Here is a 20,712-nt window from a genome sequence, read left to right as displayed (position 1 = left end):
CAAATGGCAAAATTTGAACTCAAAAGAAGTCTGGAAATAAAGAGATATCGTCAATTATTGTAAAAACCCATCTGATTCACTCATGTCCTTCAGGGAAGGAAATCTGCCACCTGCACATATGTAAATCCAGAACCATAGCAATGTGCTTGACTCTTAAGTGCCCTTGTGGGAATTAGGATGGGCAATAAAAGCTGACCTAACCACAGACATCCATGTCTCATGAGCAAATAAAAAAAAGCTGTATTATACTCTGAGTTCAAAAGCCTATGGCAGTAGCAATGAAGGAAAGAAAAGGAAGCAAATCCTGCACTCCAGATTCTATCACCTCATTGCATATTCTGCCTGAAATATCCAAGAATTTGCAGGTTGAAAATGGGCCTGATCAGTGAATGTTGAAATATTCCTTTGTATACCCACAACTAGATCACTGATATATATGACAACACAGCAGCAGTCCCAATATAGACCCTTCAGGGAGAGCAATGCCCTCCAGTCTGAGAAACAACCACTTGTATCTGCTCTCTGAACTGCCCAACCATTCTCCATATAGTCATTGCCCCTTTCATCTGTATTCACATAGACTCTAATTTATCAATTTAAGTTCTATAATTAACATTTCATTCAGCATCAATTGATGTTTGGAGGTGAGTCACAAACTTACTTATGTGTGTGTTGAGTTTATAACCTCCATCGCAGATTGTGTAAAAGCTAAAGGCAGACGATGTTTCATTATTCATGGAAAGAGTTTCTCTCCATTTATCTGATATGTTCTCCTTAATATCTTGAAAACTTTGCTTCAAACAATTCTTAGTAAACTTTCTAAATTCTCAGTAATACAATGCTATGTCATGCATTTTTTCCTGAACATTTAACTCTAAAATCAATCTGATGATATTATGCTGCAAACCCTCACAGCTGATCTAATTACCCCACATTCTTGACTGACTCCAAAAACCTTTAACACCAAGCTTAACAAAAACATATCTACTTCTGTTTAAAAAACTTTCGAAAGACTAGGCTTCCACCACCTTTTGACAAAAAGAGTTCCAAAGACTCATGAATCTCTGTGAAAAACAATTTCTCCTCATCTCTGTTATCAATGAATGACCGCTAGTTCTAGATTTTCTCACAAGAAGAAATTTGATTCCTGTATCAATTCTGCCAAAACTCTTCAGGATCTTATTTGTTACAATTAATTCATCTCTTACTCTTCTCATCTCTACATATAAAGCGTGGCCTGATCAACCTTTCCTGATAAGACAAGACTCCTCTCGTTCCAGGTATTAGTCTGGTAGACTTTCCATGAAATACTTCCCATTTACATTTTTCCTAAAAGAATGGTGAACAATACTGTTTATAATTTTTCAGAAACGGTCTCTCTGTATAAACTCTTGATGAGGGTTAGTTAGCTCAGGTGGTTACACAGTTGGTTTGTGATGTGTTTTGAACAGCATGGGTTCAACTTATTTACCAGCTGTGATTGCCATGAAGGCCTTACCTTCTCAATTGTGAGCCTCAGTTTAAACCCACAACAAGTTATCTCACTCAAATGAAAGACAACCTCCAAGACAAGCCAATTTTACTTTCAATTCCCCTCACAATAAATAATGGCGTTCTGTTAGTTTTCCTAAATAGTAGATGTAACTGCATATTAACCATTTGTGATTCATGTACTAGGACACTCAGATCCTGCTGCATCTAGAGCTCTGCAATCTCTCGCCATTTTGATAATAGGCTTCCTTTTCAGTCTTTCTACCAAAATAGGCAATATCATATTTTCTCACATTATAACACATTTGCCAAATTTTTGCTCACTCAACCTATCCACATCGCTTTGCAGCTTTATTACTAGATGTTGTCCTTTTTTAAATTTTTTAAATCTGTGTTTGTGTGTGAACTGGATGTGTCATTTTGAGGTTAGTAGATAATAAAATTCCTTTTTACCATTCAAGAAAACCTTACAATTGGCTGTTTCATTTTGCCCAGCGCTACATTTTAAATCAAGCATGACAGCTATGCTTTAAAAAAGTCTTTGTGGTGGCTGACCAAGGGTATTTAAAAAATGGAATTAATTTACCCTTCCTCATGTAATTGTAGCATTTGATTTTAAAATTCTCATCCTTGTTTTCAAATATTTCAATGGTTGCGTCCCTCCATATAATCTATTCCAGTCTCACAATTTAGGACTAGCAGAGGTAGCAGCACAGAGGAAGCTGCTATGGGAGGCCTCAGCATTGACTCTGGATACTATGAAGTCTCATGTCATCCGATCAAAGATGGCCAAGATTACCTCCTGTTGACTACCACACGCTACCCTCTCTCAACTGATGACACTGTGCTCCTCCATGTTGAACAACACTTAGGGAAAGCACTGAGAGTGGCAAGGGCACAGAATTTACTCCTGGCAGGGGGCTTCAATACCCACCAACAAGAATGTCTCACCAGCAGCACTATTAATCAAACTAGTCAGGTTCTAAAAGACATTAGCTGCTAGAGCAGGTTTATGGCAGGTAGTGAGAGAATTAACAAGAGGAAAAAAGATTCTTGACCTTGTCATCACCAATCTGCAAATGTGTCTGTCCTTGACTGTATCAGTAAGACTGACCAACGCATAGTTATTGCGGAGATGAAGTCCTATCTTCATGTTGATAATACCCTCCGATATGTTGTATGGCACTACCTCTGTGTGAAGTGGGACAAATTTCAAAAAGGTCTAATAACTCAAGAATCAGCACCTGTGAGGCACTTCTGAGCCATCAGCAGCTACAGAATCATATGCTAATACAATCTGCAATCTCATGGCCCAACACAACATCCTTACTTCCATTACCATCAAGTAAGGGGATCCCATGTTCAATGAACAGTGCAGGACAGCATGCCAGGAAAAGCCCTGGGTAATAGTAAAAATGAAGTATCAATTTGGTGAAGCTACAAAACAAGACTACTTGCATGCCAAACAGCAAATGACAGACAGAACTACTCGAAAGTGGACAATCAAACAATTCACTGGAGGAGGAGGCTCCACAATTATCCCCATCCTCAATGATGGAACAGCCCAGCTCATCACTGCAAAATATAAGGCTGAAGCATTTGCTACATTTTTCAGCCAGAAGTGTCAAGCAGATGATACATCTTGGCCTGCTCCAGTGGTCCACTGCAACACAGATGGCAGTTTTCAGCCAATTCAATTCACTGCAAGAATCAGTTGAATAATGTAAAGGCTATCAGCTGACAGCATTCTGGCAAGAATACTGAAGACCTGTACAAAAAAATAGCCACAGCCCTGGCCAAGTTGTTTCAGTATAGCAATAACACTGGTTTCTAGCCAACCATGTTGGAAAATTGCCCAGGTATGATTTGTACACAAAAAGCAGGACAAATCCAACCTAGCCCCATCTGTCTACACTCATCCATCAGTAAACTGATGGAAGGTATTATCAATAATGCTAACATGTAGCACTCGCTCAACAATAACCTCATCACTGACATCCAGTTTGGTTCCACCAGAGTCACTCAGCTCCTGACCTCATTAGCCTGGATTTAAATATGGACAAAAGAGCTGAATTCCAGAGTTGAGGTGAGAGTGACAGCCCTTGACATCAAACAGCCCCAGCAAAAGTGGAGTCCATGGGAAACAGACTCTCTGCAGTTTGGAGACACATAGGGCATAAAAGAAGATGGTTGTCATTATCAGAGAGCAGTCATCTTAGCTCTAGGGCATCTCTGTGGGGCTCCACTGGGTAGTGTCCTAGGCCCAAACGTTTTCAGTTGCTTTGTCAATTACTTTCCTTCTATCATAAGATCAGAAATGGGATGTTCATCGATGGTTGCACAATGTTCAACAGCTCAGAAATTGAAGCAGTCCATGTCCAAATGCAACAAGACCCGGGCAATATCCAGGCTTGGGCTAAGAAGTGGAAGTAATATTTGCACCACACAAATGCCAACAATCACCATCTCCAGTAAGAGACAATCCAACCACGACTCCTTGACATTCAATGGTTTTACCATAGTTGAATTCTCCACTATCAACATCTTGGGGGTTACCATTGACCAGAAACTGAACTGGTCTCGCCAAGTAAACACTGTGGTGACAAAAGCACCTCAGAAGCTAGGAAAACTACAGTGAGCAACTCCTTTCCTGCTTCCCAAAAGATTATCCACTTGTCAGGATTATGATGGAATATTCTCTGCTTATCTAGATATGTGCAGCTCCAACAACATACAATAAGTTTGATACCATCCAGGACACAGTAGCACGTTTGATGGCACCATATCCATAAACATTCATTCCCATATTGATCACTGATGATCAGTAGCAGCAGTCTGTACCAAATACAAACTTCACTGCAGAAATTCACCAGAGATCCTTTTGGCAGCACCTTCCAAACCTACAATCACTTCCATCTATAATTGTAATGGCAGCAGATACATGGGAAAACCACCACGTGTAAGTTCCCCTCCAAGCCACTTACCATTCTGACTTGGAAATATATCACTGTTCCTTCACTGCCACTGAGTCAAAATCCTGGAACTCCCTACCTAAAGGCATTGTGGGTCTACCTATAGCACACAGACTGTAGCAGTTCAAGAAGGCAGTTTGGCATTACTTTCTTAAGAGTAACTAGAAATGGACAATGAATGATAGCCCAGCCAATGACGCCCATGTTCGCCGAGAGAGTAAGAAAATACTCTGAGATAACAATTAAAAGAACTGCCGATGCTGTAAATCAGAAGCAAAAACTGAAGTTGCTGGAAAAGCTCAGCACGTCTGGCAGCATCTATGAAAAGAAATCAGAGTTAACATTTCGGGTCCAGGTGACCCTTCCTCAGAACTGATGGTTGTTAGGAAAATGTTGATTTATATGCAGAAGATAGGGTGGGGAGAGGGGGCATAGAGTAAATGATAGGTGAGCTCAAAGAGAGAGGAGAACCGTTGGACATACTTTAAGGGGTGGACAACAATCTGGCTAGGAGAGTGATAGCTGTTAATGGAGACTGTCAGTGACTAACAATAGGTAGTGTGTAATGTAGGGTTGGGGGCTGGGACATGGGAAAAGTCATGCTCTAAAATTATTGTCCTCGATATGGAGTCTGGAGGGCTGCAGGGTCCTCAAGTGGAAAATGATGTGTTGTTCTTCCAGCTTACACTAAACTTCACTGGAAAAATGCGGCAAGTCTGAAGCCGAGATGTTGGCCAGGTAACAGGGTGGTGTGCTAAAGTGGCAGGCAACTGGAAGCTCAGGATTTCTTTGCAGGCAGAACATGGGTGTTCTGTGAAGTGGTCACCCATTCTATGTTTTGCTTCTCCAATGAGAAGGTGACCACATTACAAGCAGTGAATGTGATAAACCAGACTGTGTGAAGTACAGGTAAAGTGTTTCACCTGGAAGGTATGTTTGGGCCCTTGGATACTAAGGAGGGAAGAGATGAATGGCCAGGTGTTACACCTTTGGCAGTTGCAGGGGAAGGTGCTGTGGTACTCTGGGATGGTGTTGGGAGTGAAGGAAGAGTGGACCAGGGTGTCCTGGAGGAAACGGTCCCTGCAGATGGTGGATAAGGGAAGGGCATCTCGCACAAGGTGGTGGAAATGGTACCTGATGATCCTCTGGATGTGGATGCTGATGGAATGGTAGTTAAGGACAAGGATGTTCCAATCACTTTTGCGGGAGGTAAAAGGGGAGGTGAGGGTGGAAGTGCAGGAGATGGGTTGGACCTGGTTGAGGGCCCTGTCAAAAACTGTGCTGGGGAATCCTCGGTTGAGGAAGAAGATGGATATTTTGGAAGCTCCCTTGTCGAAGTTGGCCTCATCGGAACATATGTGATGGAGATGGAGGAACTGGGAGAATGGAATAGAGTCTTTACAGGATGCAGAGTGTGAGGATGTATAGTACAGGTAGCTGTGGGAGCCGGTGGATTAATAGTGGACATTAGTGTCCAGTTTATCTCCAGAAATAGAAACAAAGATGTTGAGGAAGGGAAGGGAGGAGTCAGAGATAGACCAGATGAAAGTGATGACCTGGTGGAAATTGAAAGCAAAATCAATAAACTTTTCCAATTCCAGATGAGAGGGGGAAGCGGCTCCGATGATATTCTCAATATATTGGAGAAAGAGTTGTGGTTATGAAGAAACAGGCATAACTAGGGCCCATGTGGGTACCCATGGCCATCTCTCTGACCTGAAGACACTGAAAGGAGTTAAAGGAGAAGGGCAAGGATGATCTCAGCCAGGCAGAGGATGGCAGTGGGTGGGGACAGTTTAGGCCTTTGTTCCAGGAAGAAGCAGAGAGCCCTGAGACCATCCTGGTGGGGGATGGATGTGTAAGGGGGTTACACATTCGTGGTAAAGAGGCGGCTAGAAACTACAAACTGGAAATTCCAAAACTGGCATAAATCATCAGAAGAATCATAGATGTAAGTGGACAGGGACTGGCCCAGAGGAGAAACGACTAAATCAAGGTAGGAAGAGGTGAGTTCTGTCAGGCAGAAGCAGGCTGAAACAATGGGACTGTCCGGACAGTGCTGTTTGTGAATTTTCAGAAGGAGGTAGAAGTGAGCTGGGCAGGGCTGGGGGACTATCAGCTTGGAGGCAGTAGCGGGGCGATCACCAGATGAGATGAGGTCAGTGACTGTAGATGATACAATGGCCTGATGTTCATGGTGGGAGTCATGGTCCAGGGAGATAGAAGGAGGTATCTGAGAGCTGGCGCTCAGTCTCTGCAATGTTCAGGTCAACGCCAGACTACAACAATACTAACCTTATGGGCAAGCTTAGTAACAAAGTCAGGGTTGAATCTGAATGCATGAAGAGCAGTCAGTTCGGAGGGAGACAGGTTGGATTGGCTGAGGAGTGCAGAGAGATTGAGGCAACCAATATCACATTGACAGTTCTCAATTAACAGATTGAGTGCACATAAAATACCAGAGTGAGGGGCCCAGGTAGAGGGAGAGTGTTGTAACTGGGCAAAGGAGTCTGTGCGACAGGACGAGGACTCTTGTCCAAGAAATGGGCACCTCACAGCACCAGGGTCCCAGGTTCGATTCTAGCCTCGGGCGACTGCCTGTGTGCAGTTTGCACATTCTCCCAGTGTCTGCATGGGTTTCCTCCGGGTGCTCCAGTTTCCTCCCACGATCCAAAGATGTGCAGGTTAGATCAATTGGCCATGCTAAATTGCCTATAGTGTTAGGTGCATTAGTCAGACGGAAATGTGTCTGGTTGGTTTACTCTTCAGAGGGTCAGTGTGGACTTGGTGGGCCAAAGGGCCTGTTTCCACACTGTAGGGAATCTAATCTAATCTAATCAAACCTGGCGGAAGAAGAGTTCCCACAGTTACCTGAACTATACATCCTCACACCCTGTTTCCTGCAAAGTCTCCATTCCATTCTCCAAGTTCGTCCGTCTCCACTGCATCCGTTCCGATGAGGCCAACTTCGACAAGGGGACCTCTGAAATATCCACCTTCTTCCTCAACCAAGGATTCCCCAGCACCATTGTTGACAGCGCTCTCAACTGAGTCTGACCCATCTCCTGTACTTCCACCCTCACACCCTCTCTTCCCTCTCGCAACAGCATTGGGATTCCCCTTGTTCTTACCTACCATCCCACCAGCATCCACATCCAGAGGATCATTATAGAGTCATAGAGATGTACAACACAGAAACAGACCCTTCGGTTCAACTTGCCCATGTCACTCAGATATTCTAAAGTAAACTGGTCCCATTTGCCAGCACTTAGCCTATATCCTTCTAAACTCTTCCTATTTATATACCCATTCAGATGCTTTTTAAATGTTGAAATGGTACCAGCTTCCATCACTTCCTCTGGCAGCTCATTCCATACACGCACCACCCTCTGTGTGAAAAAGCAGGTCCCTTTAAAATTTTTCCCCACTCACCCCAAACCTATGCCCTCTAGTTTTGTACTCCCCCACCCCAGGAAAAATACCTTGTCCACTTACCCTATTCATGTCCATCATGATGTTATAAATCTCCATAAGGCCACCTCTCAGCCTCCAGTGCTCCAGGGAAAACAGACCCAGCCTATTCAGCCTCTCCCTATAGCTCAAACCTTCCTATCCTGGCAACATCCTTGTAAACCTTTTCTGAACTCTTTCAAGTTTCACAACACCTTCCTATCGGAGGGAGACCAGAATTGCATGCAATATTCATCCACCTCCAGTAATTTGCCCCCAGCAGACACATATTTCCCTCCCCTCCCTTGTCTGTCTTCCACAGGGACTGTTCCCTCTGGGACACCCTGATCCACTCTTCCTTCACCTCCAGCACCACTCCACAACCCCACAGCATCTTCCCCTGCAATTGCTGAAGGTGTAACACCTGCCCATTTACCTCTTCCCTCCCTGGTATTAAAGGGCCAAAATATACCTTCCAGCAATACTTTACCTGCACTTCACACAATCTAGTTTACTGCATTCACTGCTCACAATGTGGTCACCTATACGTTAGGGAAATAAAGTGTAGACTGGATGACTGCTTCGCAGAACACCTACATTCTACCTCCAAGCTTCCAGTTGCCTGCCACTTAAACACACTATATTGTTCCCTGTTTAACATCTCTACCTCAGGCTTGCTGAAGTATCCAGCGAAGCTCAGTGCAACCTGGAAAACAACACCTCATTTTCCGCTTGGCGACCCTGCAGTCCTCCAGATTCAATATCGAGGTCAATAATTTTAAGAGCCTGACTTTTCCCATATCCCAGCCCCCAACCCCACATTATACACTACCTATTGTTAGCCACTAACAGTCTCCATTAACAGCTATCACTCTCCTAGCCAGATTGTTGTCCACTCCTCTATATCACGTTCAATAATTTTAGGGCCTGAACTCTCCTATGCCCTAGCCCCAACACCACACACCAGACCTAGTAATCACACAATCTGCAATGACACGCTACACATTGTTAGCCACTAACCATCTCCATTAACAGCTATCACTCTCCCAGCCAGATTGTTATCCATTCCTTTGTTTGTCCAAAGTTAAAAATCACACAACAGGTTTATTTTGAAGCACTAGCTTTCAGAACACTGCTCCTTCATCAGGTGGTCGTGGAGAATAAGATTGTAAGACACAGAATTTATAGCAAAAGTTTACAGTGTGATGTAACTGAAATTATATATTGAAAAAGACCTGATTGGTTGTTAAGTCTCTCTTCTTTTAGAATGACCATGTTGGTTTCAGTTCTTTCATATATAAATCCAATTTTTTCTGTCCAACTGCTCTTCTCTCTCTTGAGCTCTATCCCCACCTATTGTTTATTCCGTCTCCCCTCCCCCCACCCATATAAACCAACATTTTCTAACTACCATAAGTTCTGAGGAAGGGTCACCTCGACCCGAAACATTCATTCTGATTTCACATCATAGATGCTGCCGGACCTGCTAAGCTTTGCCAGCAACTTCTGTTTTTGACATTGAGATAACAGTGTTAACAAATTGTTGCTTCGTCGGCATTTGTGATTCGGATTCCTCCAGCACTGGAATGTGTACCGTAGGTTACCTCAGTTCTCAGCTCTTTCTCTAATTCCTTCCTGAAGTCTCCCCTCCTTTTTACCTCTTTCTTCCTTAAAACACACTGCTTAGTTCTGACCTTTTCAATCAAACCTTGGCTGTCATTTTGAATAGCATTTTATGTGGTTTAGTAGTACCTTGTCATAGAATCATACAACACAAAAACAAACCTTTCGGTCCAGCTTGTCTGCACTGACCTAGTCCCATTTGCCAGTTCTATGCCCATATCCCTCTAAATCTTTCCTATTCATATACCCATCCAGATGCCTTTTAAATGTTATGATAGTAGTCAACTCCACCACTTCCTCTGTTAGCTCGTTGAATACACGTGCCAACCTCTGCATGCAAATGTTTCCCCTCAGGTCTTTTCTAAATCTTACCCCTCTCGCCTTAAATCTACATCCTCTAGTTTTGGACTGCTTCACCCTAGGAAAAACACCTTGGCTATTCACCCTATCCATGCCACTCTTGATTTTATAAATCTCTAAAAGGTCACACCTCAGCGTCCAACACTCCAAAGGTTTAAAAAAAACACAGCCAATTCAGTGTCTTCTGTGATGATGCTGTCACTTTAAACAGGTTATTTTGTCCTGGAAGTTTTGAAGAAAAGTTGTAAAGGCACAGTTGGCTCTGAAAACTGCTGAAGAAATACCTTAGGAGGCCTCTTCCTTTTTTTAAAAACAATTGGAACAATGGAAGGGGAGTGGCCAACTCTCATAGACCAGGCTTTCCAGGTTTTTTTACCTGCAGCAGTCAGAACTTGTTTGAGGTCCCAGAAGAGGTGGAAGCTTCAGCAAATGATTCCTAGCTGCTACTTTCTCTATTTCTTCCTCAGTTGGAGAACTGCATGTGAGAATCTGTGTCTGAATTCACCTTTTTGCCCAGGGGCGTATTTATGGGATGTTACTAAAGAGGAACTTCAATTATCCAAATGACTCGGGCGGGGAGTATTTTGTTGGATAATCAAATGTTTGGATAATCAAATGCCAGATAACGCAGTTTATCCAAGCATCGGGACCTTGTGATCTTGCCGGATAATCCGAAATCCGGATAATCTAATGCCAGATAATCGAGGTTCCTCTGTATATTGGAACAATTAATTAGTAATAGATACTGCATCTACTAATCAGTTAAGTTTCCAAGAATTAAGTTATTCTAAACTCCCCTTTCTTTTGTTTGTATTTTAACTGTAGCATTTAACGTTGAGTAGTTTGACCAGTCGCATCGTATCTGGAACTCACACTTCACATCTATCTTTAAAATAAGTAAAAGTTAGGATCTAGACTACCTTCTTAAAATATTTTGAGGGGTCTAGTCTGGTCCACAGAACTCCCTATAACTCCAACCTGCCAGTCCCAGCAATATTCTTGCAAATCTTTCAGCACCCTCTCAAGTTTACCAACATCCTTCCCATAGAAGTTTACCAACATCCTTCCTAAATACCACCAATTTTGGAATCATCTGCAAAAATTAGAAACCATGCTTCCTATATTCACATCCAATTCATTTGTATAGAAAAACACAAGATAGAAACAGGCCCTTTGGTTCTCCAAGTCTGTGTCAACATGTTTTGCACTTCCATATTAAAACTGGTTCACTTACAGGATCAGTATCTTTCTATTCCCTTCCTATTCATGTAATTATCCAGGTTCTTCTTGAATGCTGCTATTGTGTATGCTTCCACCACCTCTGACTGCATATTCCAGGCACTCACCAACCTGTGTGTGAAAAACCTTGCCTCACACATCTCTTTTAAACATCCCTCCCACACCTTGAACCTGTGTCCCCTAGTAACTGACCCCACTACTCTGGGAAAATACCTCATACTTTCCACTTTATCCATGCCATTCACAGTCTTATAAATTTCTATCAGCTTGCCCCTCAACCTCCCATGTTCCAGTGAAAACAAATCCAGTCTATTCAACTTTTCTTTATCGCTAAAACCTCCCATACCAGGCAATGTCCTGGTAAACCATTTCTGTACCATCTGCAAAGCATCCACATATTTCTGGTAGTGCGGTGATCAGAACTGTATGCAATACTCCAAGTGTGGCCTAACTAAAGTTCTACAAAGCCGCAGTATAACATGCTTATCCTTATACTTAGTGCCCCTTCCAATGAAGGCAAACATGCCAAAGGCTTTTTTTGTTACTACCTTATGTACCTGGGCTGCTACCTTCAGTGATCTGAGGACCTGAACACCCAGATCCTTCAGCATAACAATACTCCTAAGGGTTCTGCCATTCACTGTATAATTTCCACCTGTACTTCACCTTCCAAAATGCATTACCTCACATTTGTCTGGATTAAACTTCATCTGCCATTTTTCTGCCCTTGCCTACAACTGATCTCCTCTGACAATCCTCCTCACTATCCACAACCCCTCCAATCTTTGCATGGTCTGCAAACTTATTAATTAGACGAGCCATGTTTTCCTTGAAATCATTTATGTAGACCATGAACAGCAAAAGTCCCAGCACTGATCCTGAGGAACACTATTAGTCATAACCCTCCATTCCAAAAAGTAACCTTCCACCCCTGGCCAAATAATTAAAAGCAATGGACCCAGCACTGATGCTATGAAATATATTGTGTTATGACTGCAGCTGCTGTTACTACTGGACGTGACAAATCCAGAATGAAACCTGGATAGGTAGATCATATTTTGTTATTTCATAATTTCACAAGACTTTCATTCATTGAAACATAAACACACAAGGCTGACAATTTGGTTTTAACTATAAAACACAAGTATAACACAACACAACATAATATAAATAGAAAATAAAATAAATAATAGCAAGCTATCTAAATATAGTACAATTTGAAAGGTTTCAAACACATGATAAAGCAGTTTCCCATCTATTCTCTAACACCATCACTATATAAGAACTTAGAAATATCACTGGAACATCCATAATTATTAAAGGATTCTGATCCTGTTCCTGGTTTTATGTAGAGGTCTGACAAAATCTACTAAGACCCTGCTAAACCAAACAGCAAAAGCTGGTAGTTTGAGTCCATTTTCTGCATATCTGAAAACTAAAAAGGCCCAAAACCAAAGGGGAAGCAGACTGAAATGGACCTGTGGACAGGTTGAGTTTGGGTCTTTTGGAAAAAAGCTTCACTTTTATGTCTGTTCAGGTTAAGCAAACTTCTGTTTCAAAGGATCAGAATGGAGCCAAAGAGACCTATAGGGTAAGAGTATCTGAAAATCATAAATATCCATCAAAAAACTGTAGGCCTCAAGGTTATACGGTACGGTGTACCTGACCTATATTTGAATTAAAAGTATAGGTTTGATTGATTATTGATGTTTTTCCACTGCCTGACATGCATGGCTCATGTGTCAAACTTGAACAAACCCTTTATGCATTTCTAGCCAATAAAACCATTTTCACACTTTAACCCATGTTTTCCTAATACCTTATGAGCCATTCATAAAATTCTATTAGAATACATAGATGGAACTACTTTCAGTTAGACCACTGCTCATTCTTCAGTGATATTTAACTAGGAATCTTCATTTCCTCATTAGCACTTTGTGTTGCAGGTAATAACATACAATTGGTTCAGAATTAATTTCCCTGTAGGTACCTTGGATCTCTTTCAATTCAGGATTAAATTATTGCATTTCTGTTAAAGATGAGCTGGACATATAGGCTTCATTCTCTTTGCCTTCATATTTCTAGTGAAGCTTTCTAAAATTGTACTAAAATCAGAATTTCTAAGTAATTCCTCTATTCCATAGAGGCGTCTTCTTGCTGTCAAACGCTATGGGCTTGAGATCTAGTCACAACAGTGTCAGGTAACAATCCAGGATATTCCTCCTCTAATACCTCTTTTTCTTTCATTCCCAAGATTATATCAATTCCTTCAATAGAAATTTGTTTCACTACTCCAATTACAACTTCTCCATCTATTGAGTCTTTTTTTTAACCCAACCCAACATGACGGGACTGGCCTATAAGCTCCATGCAAGCCTCCAATTAATATTGTTTTCCTTAATTAACTCCTCTGAAAGAAAAATATTATCATCACCAGCATTAGCAATTGATTTGCTCCGGTATATCTCAATATCTTTATTTGTTTACCTCCTTGATTTGAAGCATAAGGAAGTATTTCTCCTTTTGACATAAAATACTCAAAACTTTCTGTGGTCTGACTCACCTTGTCATTATTCAAAGAAGACTTTTCGTGACTGTCCTGAGCCATCTTTCATTCTCTAAGGAAGCATACTGTTTGTCTTACCACTACACTTTCAATACCTACTTATATTCACGATGCAAGCTTTTCTGAAAATTCTCTAAATATTCCTACCACTACAATCAGTCTCTCCTTTACCATTGAGCAATTAGCTTTGGCAAGTCCAGCCTACTGCAATGAAGGGGTGCATTTTTAAATCACTTTTTGATATGAACCTTTCTCCTTTATTACTTTGGCATCCACTTGTTTGGTTCCAAAAGCTAATACCTCCCCCATCTGCAGATTTTCTCTTCTGTCAATTTTCTTGTGGATTTCCAGGGAACATCTCCCCACCTGTAATTGTCTAGATGGGATATCACACATATCTGCCAGATTTAATGCCTCTGTAATATTCGATACTTAACACTCATTAAATAATTTTGGATTGCAAGAATGCTATTTCTGAAATTTTCCATGATCAGAATATCACATACATTCTCAAACATTTTCTCTAACGTTGTGAGCAAGACAACTGATCCCACTATGTTTCTTTTTTCTTTATAAATTCTACAAATGTCAGATTAAGCTTAATTCTTATAATCCTAAATTTTAATTGATACACTTCAGACTCAATCTCTTAAATAATGAATTTTGGTGTTTTAACAGTTTCATAATCTGCAGATTGTTTTGCTGACAAATTTACATATATAGTTGTTGGTTTACCTGTCAAAACAGCTTTTGGCATTAAGATTTAAACATATGAACCTTATGCATCTATTCAGCCACATTCTCAAATGGACAAAATACTATTCAATTCCATCTTCTGTAAATTTAGACACTTGACACAGATTCTCAGTTAAATCAAATTCATCATTGGAATTAGAACCATCCTTCAAGCTACTACCCTAACCATCTTTCTTTATGTTTTCCTTTCACAAATCATGTTGCTTAATACACCTTCGTCTTTGAACTTCAAGCCTTTTATGTTCCATCCCCTTTTCAATTAGTCTCTATTTTCTTTCTCTTCTCATTCATGTTTCTTTTTTTCAATTTCCTTTCTCTCTCGTTTCCTTTGAACTCAAGACTTTGCATTTTCCTTCCTCTAATTCAATTTTTTTTCCATTTCTTACTATACCTTAGCTTATTCCAGCTGCTGCATTTCAACTGCACATTTCCATTTTTCTAATTTTAAATGTCAGATAATCACTCGAAACATCTCCTCCTTGCATGTTTCTGCTTTTACTTCTACCATCAATTTATCCGCTCTCAGCTTAGCCTTAGTCAAAAATTTCAAATGACACACTGTTATACTTTCTACTTTCAGAAAATGCTCAGCAACAGTCAAAGCTGTTTGAAATGTCATGCAGGAGAAAGTGAGGACTGCAGATGCTGGAGATCAGAGCTGAAAATGTGTTGCTGGAAAAGCGCAGCAGATCAGGCAGCATCCAAGGAGCAGGAGAATCGACGTTTCGGGCACGATTCCTGAAGAGGGGCTCAGCCCGAAACGTCGGTTCTCCTGCTCCTTGGATGCTGCCTGACCTGCTGCGCTTTTCCAGCAACACATTTTCAGCTCTGAAATGTCATGCAATAAACTTTACCATAACACAGTGTTCTATGACCAGTATATAGCTTGCAATACTGCCTGGTAAGAAAACTCTCTAGAGTGGTTATGACAATTGACCCCCGTAACACTTAGAAACAGCAAATGCTTCCTTGCTAATTAGTTCAAAGCAGTTTACAAGGTATATATAATATAAAACATCCTGTAACCAAGACAAGATTTTCCCCGACACACATCTCATTTTTGTCACCATTGTGGAATCTCCTCAGCATTTCCACATGAATAAGACTGCCCAAGCTTGAACTGACTTTGAGTTATCCAAACAGAGGGTTTCCAGATAAGTTTTTACCGTCCACTTCAGAACTTCTATCCCTGGAGAATGCAACAATTGAAATTTTGCTGGTCTTTTAGTTCAAAAGACAGAAATGCCCCACGGTGACATTGGATCTAGTTACAGGATTAGCTTCTGCAAATTCTGATGGCACAGATCAATAACTCACCGCTACACACACATACACATGTGGAATATACAACTCCATCTCACCAATATGGACAGATACGTGGAATGCACAGCTCCATCTCACCACTACAAACAGACACATGTAGTAGAGAGCTTGACCTCAGCACATTACACAACCAAATGGAATGTACAGTTTTGTCTCACAAATACATACAGATACGTGGAATATACAGCTTCATCTCACCACTACAGATAAATGAGTGGTGCTGCATTTTGGGAAAGCAAATCTTAGCAGGACTTATACACTTAACGGTAAGGTTCTAGGGAATGTTGCTGAACAAAGAGACCTTGGAGTGCAGGTTCATAGCTCCTTGAAAGTAGAGTTGCAGGGAGATAGGGTAGTGAAGGCAACATTTGGTATGCTTTCCTTTATTGGTCAGACTACTGAGTACAAGAGTTGGGAGGTCATGTTGCAGCTGTACAGGACATTGTTTCGGCCAGTTTTGGAATATTGCATGCAATTCTGGTCTCCTTCCTATTGGAAGGATGTTATGAAACTTGAAAGGGTTCAGAAAAGATTTACAAGGATGTTGCCAGGTTGGAGAATTTGAGCTATAGGGAGAGGCTGTATAGGCTGGGGCTGTTTTCCATGGAGCATCAGAGGCTGGGGGTTCTCCATATAGAGGTTTATAAAATTATGAGGGGCATGGATAGGATAAATAGTCTTTTCCCTGGGATGGGGAGTCCAGAATGAGAGGCCATAGGTTTAGGGTGAGAGGGGAAAGCTTAAAAGAGACCTAAGGGGCAACATTTTCACACAAGGGTGGTGCGTGTATGGAATGAGCTGCCAGAGGAAGTGCTGAAGGCTAGTACAATTGCAACATTTAAAAGGCATCTGGATGGGTATATGAATAGGAAGGGTTGGGCGGATATGGGCCGGATGCTGACAGGTGGGACTAGATTGGGTTGGGATCTGATTGGCATGGACGAGTTGAACTGAAGGGTCTGTTTCCGTGCTGTACATCTCTATGACTCTATGACTCTAACTGAGTCTCTCCCTCTCCATCTGCCTCACTTCAGCCTTCCATTCCAGTTTTGCAATCTTTTCTTCTCTCCCATGAATCCATCTAATCTTCATTTAAAGTGTCTAATCTATTTGCATCCAGCAGTTCCTGCTCCCACAAGTTCCACACTGTGACCACTCTGAGCAAAGAATTACTGCTCACTTTCTCACTATTGGATAGGACTTCTTTTAGATGCTCCACATGTGGGATATTCCCACCACATCAATCCTGCCCAATTCACCGTTATAATTCCTCTATATCAAGATGTCTCATTTCTGAAGAACAATCTTCAACCAGCTCCATCTTTCTGAATAGCTGCCATCTTTCAGTCATGCAGCCCCCTACTAATCCTCCTTATACTTTCACCACTGTTTAGGTATTCTTCCTAGAGTAGAGAGGACTTCTAAAGGCAGGGTGTTGACCTTTGGATAATACGAGCTTAGAGTGGAGGTTAGTCAGTGATCATAATCCTACACAATATGGGATACAGGGTGAGCATGCCAATTGAATGCAAAATTGGTTTGACACTAGGAGACAGAGGGCAGTGGTGGAGGTTTGTTTTTCAGACTGGATGCCTGTAACCAGCAATTTTCCAGAGATCTGTACTGGGTCCACTTTTGTTTGTCATTAATGTAAACGATTTGGATAAGAATGTAGGAGACATGGTTAGTAAGTTTGTGGATGACACCAGAATTGAGGTATAGTGGACAGTGAAGAAGGTTATCTAAGATGACAAAGAAATCTTGGTCATTGGGTCAGTGGGCTGAGTGGCAGATGGAGTTTAATTTAGATAAATATATGGCATTGCATTTTGGTAAAACAAACAAGGGCAGGACTTATACAATTAATGGTAGGGCCCAAGGTAGTGTTTCAGAACAGAGGAACTTAAGGGCCCAGTCACATAATCTTTTGAAATTTGTGTCAGAGGTGGACTGGGTGGTTAAGAAGGCATTTAGCACACTTGCCTTCATTGCTCGGACCTTTGAGTACAGGAGTTTGGATGTCATGTTGAGGTTGTATAGGATATTGGTGAGGCCTCTTCTGGAGAACTATGTGCTATAGGAAGGATGTTATTAAATTGGATAGGGTTCAGAAAGAAGATGTTGTCCAGAATAGAAAATTTGAGTTATAAGGAGTACCAAGTTAAAAATCACACAACACCAGGTCATGGTCCAACAGGTTTATTTGGAAGTACTAGTTTTTGAAGCACTGCCCTTTATCATGTGGTTGTGGAGTATAAGGTCATAAGATACAAAACTGATAGCAAAAGTTTACAGTGCGATACAACTGAAATGATATATTGAAAAAGCCTGGATTGTTTGTTAAGTCTCTCATCTGAATAGATTGGGTCTGTTTTCCCTGGAGCTTCAGAGGCTGAGGGGTGACCTTATTAAGGTTTATAAAATCATGAGGAACATGGATAGGGTAAATAGAGAAGATCTTTTCCCTCGGGTGGGGGAATCCAGAACTAGAAGGCATAGGTTTAGGGTGACGGGGGAAAGATTTAAAAGGAACCTGAGGAGCAAGTTTTTCATGCAGAGGGGATGCATGTATGCAATGATCTGACATCGGAAGTGGTGGAGGCTGGTACAATTACATTTAAAAGACATCTGGGTGGGTTTATGAAGGAAGGATTTAAAGGGTTATGGGCAAAGTGCTGGCAAATGGGACTAGATTAATTTAGGATATCTGCAGATTCAAGATGGCAGCGACCCAGCAAGTCTGAGTCTGTAGTGCTCTGACTAAGACTCGGGCAAAGTGGGGCATCCGCCTTCAGTCATTTTACATCAAACTCAGACAGTTTGGTGTTGTTATTAAAATGACTAAGGGCAAAAATTCCCATAGTTCGCAACAGGCAGGGACCCCTCCCCCACCCCCTCCCACAGCAGCAGAGACGTCTGCGGCCACCTCAGGGGACTTGCCTGCGAAGGGGGGCCTGCTCTCCAAGATTAACAAGCTTCAGGAGAAGATCGACGCCTTTATCGAGGAATCCAGGTCCAGGTAGGAGTCGTTCTTAGTCATGCTGCAGAAGCATGACCATGAAATCGAAAAGCTTGACCAGCGCGTAGAGGGGCGGAGCAAAGGGCTGCGGCCTCGGAGACAGCTGCCAAGTCGTCCGTGGGCCGGTCCGGGTCTGGGCTCTCAGGCCGCGAATCCGGACCTTGGAGGAACACATCGACAACTTTGATAATCGGGGCCGTCGAAAAAATATTTGGTTGCTGGGCCTTCCCAGACGGGAAGAGGAAGGCCTGCTTGTAGACTTTCTTGAGCAATGACTCCCACAAATATTAAAGTTGGACTCATGGCCAGGCCAGGTGTGGGTGGAGTGGACCACCAGGTTGTTATACGCAGGCCTGGGTCGGTACGCATTTAGGGAGAAAGTGAGGACTGCAGATGCTGGAGATCAGAGCTGAAAATGTGTTGCTGGAAAAGCGCAGCAGGTCAGTCAGCATCCAAGGAGCAGGAGAATCGCGTTTCGGGCATGAACCTTTCTTCAGGAATCTAAAGTTCCTGAAGAAGGGCTCATGCCCGAAACGTTAATTCTCCTGTTCCTTGGATGCTGCCTGACCTGCTGCGCTTTTCCAGCAACAAATTTTCAGCTCGGGTACACATTCACTTTGGTTTCATAGAACACTTGCATATGTCTATCCCATTCTATAAAGCCTGGGCCAAGGGAGGAGCACTAGTTAGGAGAGGTTATGGTGGGGTTATTGATAGGTAGTTATGTCCCCTGGGACCAAGGGGGAAAGTCTCCTTTTAAGTGTGTTTTGCATTTTTGTTTTACTTAGGAATAGTTTTTAATTGTGTTGGTGTAAATTTCTGAAATAATTTTTGCTTTTGTGAATTTTCTATGGTCTTTATTCAAAGTGTTTTGGGTGGGGTTCTTGGGCCTGCCTGGATGATCATGGCTAGCCATTTGCTTAGGTGGTGCACCTGGAATGTCAAGGGGAGTAATTCACCAATCAAAAAGAAGAAGATATAATTAACTCTTAAAAAAGAAAGGGTTGACATAGCTCTTTTACAGGAGACACATTTACTTGACAAAGAGCACTTGAAGTTACAACAGGGTGGATTCGATCAGGCTTTTTTCTCATCTTTCAGTTTCAAAAGTAGGGGAGTAGTCATTCTCATTCGGAAGAATCTTCCTTTCCAAATCTTAAGCCAGATAAAAGATGAGTCTAGGCAGTATATACTGATCAAAGCCCTAATATATGGAGAGGAGTATGGAATTTTGAATTTTTATTGCTCCCCTTCAAATTTGTAACGGAAGCGTTCTCCAAATTGATGACTTTTGAGGCCCGCCATACAATTATATGAGGAGATTTTAACTGTATTATGGACTCAGAGACAGATAGGATATCTAAGAGTACTGTGGGTATATCTCTTTGATCTAGACAATTGGCAGATCTGAATAAGGAGCTAGGGCTAGATGTGTGGAGGTGCCTTCACCCCCAGGGTGAAGGTTACTTTCTACTCTAACCCACACAAATGCCATACTAGAATTGATATGTTCTTTGCTTCCTCAACCCTTTTGAATCCCATATTGTCCTGCAAGATAGGTAATATAGCTATTTCTGATCACGATGCAGTATATATGGAAGTCAAGACTAGGGCGGATAGGACAGGCCCCCGACATTGGCACATGGACACCTTCTTAATGAAGGATAGCAAATTTATAAAACATTTCTCTCAGGAATTCAAAATCTTTTTGGAAAGTAATTCAGGTACGGCCATATATCAAATGTGATAGGTGGAAGGAGGTTAAGGTGAGGATGACAGGCCAGAGTGGGGGTGGGGGTGGAGAGGTCAGGAAGAAGATTGCAGGTTAGGAAGGTGATGCTGAGTTCGAGGGTTGGGACTGAGACAAGGTGGGGGGAGGGGAAATGAGGAAACTGGAGAAATCTGAGTTCATC

At 41.9% G+C, this 20,712-nt stretch overlaps 1 protein-coding gene across 10 annotated transcripts in view; it reads right to left on the bottom strand.

Annotated features, from left to right (window-relative positions):
* bcl9 (BCL9 transcription coactivator) overlaps nt 1-20,712 on the bottom strand; it is a 263,026-nt gene that overhangs the window by 115,684 nt on the left and 126,630 nt on the right. The window lies entirely within an intron of this gene.

Source organism: Chiloscyllium punctatum, chromosome 9, assembly GCF_047496795.1.
Source record: "Chiloscyllium punctatum isolate Juve2018m chromosome 9, sChiPun1.3, whole genome shotgun sequence".
Lineage (NCBI taxonomy): Eukaryota > Metazoa > Chordata > Chondrichthyes > Orectolobiformes > Hemiscylliidae > Chiloscyllium > Chiloscyllium punctatum.
The sequence above is the reverse complement of the archived record's forward strand: the minus strand, read 5'-3'. Positions and strand labels throughout refer to the sequence as shown.